The following is a 7,512-nucleotide window of genomic DNA, read 5'->3' on the forward strand; positions in this document are numbered from 1 at the left end:
ATCCAGGTGCAATTATATTTTATTTGTAAATCCAATGGTCTGATGACACAAATACAGCAAACATTAACAATGCTAACAGGCAATACAGCGGCATGTATTGCTCTGTTTTAATCCATGGGTTGGTCCCGAAATAATAACAGTCCCGTTCTTAAACACATACACAAGTCCACAGTGAGTGCGATAGTGCTCGTGGGGTAAATACAGTTTATTCGTGAAACAATAGCAAAGTGTTGTACGGGTTTAGTGCTGGCCTTTATCGACACCTCAGGATCGTGTTAGCTGTCTAATAACAACAATCAGTTTTTTGGACACAACAAACAAACAAAACACTCACGATTACAATACAGGTCTCCTTACGGTTTAGCGTTTAACCATAAGAAGGAACAGATCACTTCACTACGCCCCCTTTTGTACCGTCAATCATGACCCCTTGGTTAACTAGTGCAACTGCTCCTCAATCCATGTCGTTTCCCTTCCGGGTCAATGATTTAGTGTATCAGAGCTCCGCCCCCTTTCTAGATGATCAACTTCCATCTAACCCTGGGAATAAATTGTATGGCCATCTAGTCCAGGGCACTCTGTTCCCTTTACACACCGCCTTCACAGGTTGGAAGGGAGATTTATCACCAAGAATCTCTGTTACAATCCTCCAATATCCCAAAATGCTTTTTTATATGTTTGCCAGTATTAATTGTACCGGGTATTAATTGTTATGCTTAAAAATATATATCTATCTGTTAAGACATCTTTGTTAAACTAGCAGTGAAAATAACAAAAGCAAAAATGAAATGTGAGTTATGTCATGTAATTTGTCAGCTGTTCGAAATAAAATGAAGGGGACCAGAATTAGGCTTAGGCAAGGTTGCTGATTTTTTTTTTTTTTTTTTTTTTTTTTTTAAACAAATAAAAAAAAATCTGATTTATTTGATTGAAATCAGATTTTTTATTTTATTTAAATCGATTTTTCTGATTTTTTTTTTCTTTTTAGATTATGGATTTTTTTTTTTTTTATAGTACCATAGTTGTAGCTCTACAGTACTTCCAAACTGTAAATTTAAGGATTGTGGAAATAGTGGTTTGTGAATACATACCAAACTAAATTACTCAATCTTAAATGAATACATAAATAAAGCAAATTATTTATCATTGTGGCATCCTATAAATGTGAACTACAAGAATGTAGCGATGGAGTACGCCAGAAAAAAATACCCCTCACTCATCCCAGTCATTCTTTTCTTTTACTTTTCTTTCTTTGATTTCCTCTTTCTGTGTCACTCCAAACACACAGTTGTTACTTAGGACTACTTTTTATAGTGTGTTCAGTTGTTAAAGTTGTAAGATTTCAAAGGTTTATTTATTTCTCAAAAATAATATTTCCAGTCTTCTTGATGTGATTTTCAATAAAAACAGTTTAATTCCGGAATAGAGGAAAAGCCAATGATACACAGTACAAAACGTAACCACATACAAACTCTTCAAACAAAACAATACTGTAGGTTTGACACTGCAAGACCCTTCAGAGTCATCAGGTGAGCTTGATGAAAGAGTCCAGAGTACAGAAATACATAGGTTTAAATAGAAGGCAAAACCAGCCCCCCTTCTTGGAGTAGGCAAGCCGAAGTCTTTGAAGATCAAGTCGGCCCAGGCTTGAGACTTGTACCTGTGATCGTAATCAGTATTTTAATTAGCAAAGCAATTCATACATAATCAAGGGTGCTCAGCCCAAGGTAACAACCGCTCTCTATGCCATAAAATAAACCAGTTTGCTCAACTAGCCACTGAAGCGGAACAGCGAGGATGGAGAGTTCGGGTTTACCCAGTGGAAGTGGGTTGTCGAGGATTTGTGGCACACTCTACAACCCGGTTTCTCAGAGACGTCGGATTCAGTGGCCAAGAGTTGCGTCGCACAGTGAAGAACTTATCTGAAGCAGCAGAGAGGAGCAGCAACTGGCTGTGGTTGAGACGGAAAGATTCTGGCTGGGGACAGGTAAGTAAGCTGGGCTGAGTTGAGTGGGGGACGGAGGGGGGTGATGCTGGGACGCCAGAATCACCGTCGAGCCCTCTTGAGGTGTCGTGGGCTAGTCGACGAAACACTGAGGATGGAAGGTGCCCACTTGAAAACCCCAGAGATGTACCCTACTTAGCTCAATCCAGACGGTTGTCATGCTGATGCGCTGGGGAGGCCGCACTTTGGTTGATCCCCGGAGCCAGCATCGCAGCCGTTGTGTGTGCTGATGCGCCAGGGAGGCAAAATAAGCTGATCCCTGGAGCCAGCATTACACTTCAGCCATTAACACCAGACAGAAGGATATCTACATCATCATATGGAAGGAAACGTAAATGGATGGAGACACATATGGATCACATTAGTTTACTGTAAAGCTACGTCTTAGTTGGTGCTTATCTTGGCGAGAGCCGAGTTCAAATCAGCATGAAGTTTTAACATCTACTCTCGTGTAATGGAAATCATGAAGATCTGGATACGTCCAGTGACTGCTGTGAATAGTGCAGCTGGCAACAAGGGAAAGACCTTGTGACAGCCTGGAGAGACAGCTGACAGGAGGAAAGAGACCCCATTGGGGCTGGTAAGGGTTAGCTACCCTTGTCGGCAGTATCCAGCTCTGTGTTTACAGGATGCTGGAGACACCCGCCCAAGGCTTCTAAGAAATTAAAGAGAAAAATACCCCTAGAGTCTGCGAGAGCGGGGGCGGAAGATGACTCAACGTTGGACAACACGGTTAACGACTTAGGAACGGAAACGGATATGAGTATGGAGAGTACTTCACAAAAGACTAGTTCAAGATCTGCAGTTAACAAAGACATGGAACTCCAGGTTTGTGTCTGCGGCTGGAGCAAGGCGACAACGGTCAGGGGTTTGAAGATTCATCAAGGGAGAATGAAATGCTTGAGGGAGAAGGGACAAGGGCCTCGCATTGATCAATACTTCTTACGAAGTCAGTCAAGTCAGTCGAATGAAATCCAGCGACAGGAAGCAAACCACAGTTCGCAGGATATCAGCACCCCTGTCATAGATGTGAGGAGGACTTGCATGGACACAGTTAGTGATGAACCTAATGATCCTTGTGAACCCGGTCAGACAAACCAGCATAAGAGAGAAAAGAACCTCAACGGGCACAAGCCTGGAGTTAAATGGCCAAGAGCTTGTGAGAAAACTGCATGGGACACAGTAAACACAGATCTCTGCGTTGCATTGGAAAGATTAAGTGGAACAGTTGAAAAGAAGCTGGATAAATTTGGGGACATCATCTACGCATATGGAAGTGAGAGGTTTGGAGTTGAAAAAAGGAAGGAAAAAGTACAAACTATTCCTGGAAAGTCTAGACGGCAGCAGGAGATTGAACGCTTAGTTAGAGAAAGGAGACAGCTGAGGAACCAATGGAGAAGAGCAGAACAAAGTCAGAAGGAGGGACTCAATCTCTTACAAAGGGTCATAAAAGATAAGCTTGCAACATTGCGCAGAGCTGAGCGCCTACGGAAACGCTACAAAAAGAAGGAGCGTGCGAGAGCTAACTTTTATAAAGACCCATTCAAATTTGTAAAGAAGTTATTCACCAGTGAGAAGAATGGCACACTAAAAGCATCTAAGGTTGAGCTGGAGAGATATTTGGAGGAAACACATACAGATTCAAAAAGGCAGGAGCCTATGTCAATTCCGTCAGACATCCCACCTATCAATCCACCAGAATACCAAATGGAGGACTGTGCACCTAAGTGGAAAGAAATAGAGCAAGCTGTGAAAAAAGCAAGGGCTTCATCATCTCCAGGGCCTAATGGAGTTCCGTACAGAGTGTACAAGAGTGCTTCAGGAGTTCTACGAATTCTGTGGAAATTGATGAAAGTGGCATGGGAAAAACAGGTTGTACCAAGAGCATGGCGCCGAGCAGGTGGAGTCTTTATACCTAAAGAAAAAGATTCTACAAGCATCAGTCAGTTTCGTCCCATTTCCCTATTAAACGTAGAAGGCAAGATTTTCTTCAGCATTATTGCTCAGAGATTGTCAGCTTACCTATTAAAGAACTGCTTCATTGACACCAATACAAAAAGCGGGCATTCCAGGTTTCCCAGGTTGCTTAGAACACATCAATGTGATCTGGCAACAAATTCAATCAGCTAAAAAGGAGAGGAAGGAGCTCCATGTGACATTCCTGGATTTGGCTAATGCATATGGTTCAGTGCCACATGAACTACTTTGGGCAGCATTTGATTTTTTCAGTGTACCGATGACAATAACAAATTTAGTGAAAGCCTATTTTGGAGATTTACAATTCAGTTTTTCAACTTCAGAATTCAGCACTACATGGCAATGCCTAGAGGTTGGAATAATGGCAGGATGCACCATTTCTCCACTGGCTTTTACCATGGCAATGGAAGTAATCATTAGGGCATCAAAATGGGTAGTAGGAGGAGAGCGCTTGGCTTCTGGAATGCGACTACCACCAATTCGAGCATACATGGATGACATGACAACCATGACTACAACAGTAGCCTGCACTAATCGATTATTGGGCAAATTAACCAATAATATTGAATGGGCACGAATGCAATTCAAGCCCACTAAATCAAGGAGCATCTCTATAATTAAAGGCAAAGTAGTAGATAAAACATTCTTCATTAATGGTGAGGCAATACCAACAGTGTCTGAGAAGCCAGTGAAGAGTCTTGGGAGATGGTACGACGGGGATCTAAAGGACACAGTTCGTGTGGGAGAAGTTAGACAACAAGCAGTGGAAGGGTTGAAGAGCATAGACAGCTGCGCTCTACCAGGTAAACTAAAACTCTGGTGCTTTCAGTTTGGTCTACTGCCGAGGTTGCTGTGGCCACTGACTGTGTACGAGGTTTCTTTGACAACAGTAGAGAAGCTGGAAGCTTTAATCAGTTCATACATCAGGAAATGGTTGGGAGTTCCACGCTGCCTCAGCAGAGTGGGACTTTATGGTAAAGGAATACTGCAGCTACCAGTCTCTGCTCTAACCGAGGAGTTTAAGTGCGCCAAGGTCAGACTGGAAATGACATTAGTAGAGTCACGCGATAAATGCGTAAGGGAGGCAGCACCTGTGTTGAAAACTGGAAGAAAGTGGGCGGCAAAGAAAGCTGTGGAAGATGCAAAGGCTGCCCTTCGAATTGGTGATATCATGGGGCAAGTTCAGCATGGAAGAGGGGGTCTTGGTTTCAGTTCAACTCCTCCTACATGGCACAAGGCGGCCCCAGCTCAAAGGAGGAAGCTGGTAGTCAACGAGGTGCAAAAGCAAGAGGAGAGGATGAGGTGTATAAAGGCCATTTCCCAGGCCAAGCAGGGAGAATGGATGAGATGGGAGAGTGTGGAACAACGCAAGATTGGCTGGCAAGACCTATGGTCAATGGAACAGAGCAGGATCAGTTTCCTCATCAGGTCAACATATGATGTTCTCCCATCACCACAGAACCTAAACCTCTGGGTAGGAGAGGATCCCTCATGTCCTTTGTGTTCAACACCTGCAACATTAAGGCACATTTTGACAGGATGTAAGGTGGCTCTTAGCCAAGGACGGTTTACTTGGCGCCATGACCAGGTGCTGCAATGTTTGGCCTTAGCATTGGAAGACAAGCGTAACATGACCAATAAGTTGCCACCTGTTCCATCAAAACATTACACACAAAAGACAACATTCCTCCGCCCAGGAGAGCAACCACCAAGAAAAGGTGTTAAAACCAATCCTCGCCCAGGACAACTGGAAGCTGCTAGAGACTGGAATATGCTGGCAGATGTTGGTCAACGGCTTATTTTTCCACCTGAGATTGCCACCACTAACCTTCGACCAGATATTGTCTTGTGGTCTGGATCAGCACGCCTTGTTCACCTGGTAGAGTTAACAGTGCCATGGGAGGATGCTGTAGATGAGGCGTATGAGAGGAAGAAACTGCGGTATGCTCAACTAGCCACTGAAGCGGAACAGCGAGGATGGAGAGTTCGGGTTTACCCAGTGGAAGTGGGTTGTCGAGGATTTGTGGCACACTCTACAACCCGGTTTCTCAGAGACGTCGGATTCAGTGGCCAAGAGTTACGTCGCACAGTGAAGAACTTATCTGAAGCAGCAGAGAGGAGCAGCAACTGGCTGTGGTTGAGACGGAAAGATTCTGGCTGGGGACAGGTAAGTAAGCTGGGCTGAGTTGAGTGGGGGACGGAGGGGGGTGATGCTGGGACGCCAGAATCACCGTCGAGCCCTCTTGAGGTGTCGTGGGCTAGTCGACGAAACACTGAGGATGGAAGGTGCCCACTTGAAAACCCCAGAGATGTACCCTACTTAGCTCAATCCAGACGGTTGTCATGCTGATGCGCTGGGGAGGCCGCACTTTGGTTGATCCCCGGAGCCAGCATCGCAGCCGTTGTGTGTGCTGATGCGCCAGGGAGGCAAAATAAGCTGATCCCTGGAGCCAGCATTACACTTCAGCCATTAACACCAGACAGAAGGATATCTACATCATCATATGGAAGGAAACGTAAATGGATGGAGACACATATGGATCACATTAGTTTACTGTAAAGCTACGTCTTAGTTGGTGCTTATCTTGGCGAGAGCCGAGTTCAAATCAGCATGAAGTTTTAACATCTACTCTCGTGTAATGGAAATCATCTTGTCTGTGATAGAAGCAGGCACCAGCCCCAGTTGTCCATTTGTTGTATGCGATAAACCCTGTGTTAACAACACTGGCAAAACAAAAGGGTCCTTTGAACTTCAAAAGGGACCAGATCTCACCCTGCTTTCCCAGTCTCCGCGTACAAAGCCAGTCGCATTTGCGCCGTGATCAGAAAACAGCCCTAAGAGTTTTAGTTTATAGACAGTAAGAGTTTAAGATTTTTGTGTTAATAAAAGTTTTTTAAAATATACTTTTCATGTTTTTTCCTTGAGAAACTATAGAAAATCAGGTAGTAAATGAAAAAAAAAAAAAGATTTAAATCAGCCAATCCTGGGCTCAGGCAAGATATGAAGGTAAAAACAAAGATTGTTTTGTAAATAACAGCTTTTTTCTTAGTTTAATTATGAACAGAATCAGCTCAATTTGTTTAAAAGGTACGCCACCTGATTAAAAATAAAACCCGAAAACTTCAAGCCCTACTTGTGTGTGTCTGCGCAAAATACTTGTTTTATTTCCTTTTAGCAATACGGACCTCTATTAATATGGGGCATAACACTTATTTTTAAAATAGTGCATGGTGGGATGCTATCGTTTTAATTTCCACTGCTCATTGCCCTGCTAGGAACTATAACTGAACTATTTTAACAATGTTTATACGCATTAAGCCTGAGTAAACATGAAACGGTACTTCAGTGTGGACGCTTTGAACTGGACTAATTAGAACGGTTTCGAGTACGGTTCTCGAGCTTACGTAGTGTGGACAGGGCCAAACATATAGATAGACAGACATCACGCACAAGTCACTAAATCTATTCAAAGACCATGCACATGAGGATCATACTCAGAACCACATCAAACCAAGGGACATCTACTGCA

This window comes from Acipenser ruthenus, chromosome 1 (genome assembly GCF_902713425.1).
Source record: "Acipenser ruthenus chromosome 1, fAciRut3.2 maternal haplotype, whole genome shotgun sequence".
In the NCBI taxonomy this organism is placed as follows: Eukaryota; Metazoa; Chordata; class Actinopteri; order Acipenseriformes; family Acipenseridae; genus Acipenser; species Acipenser ruthenus.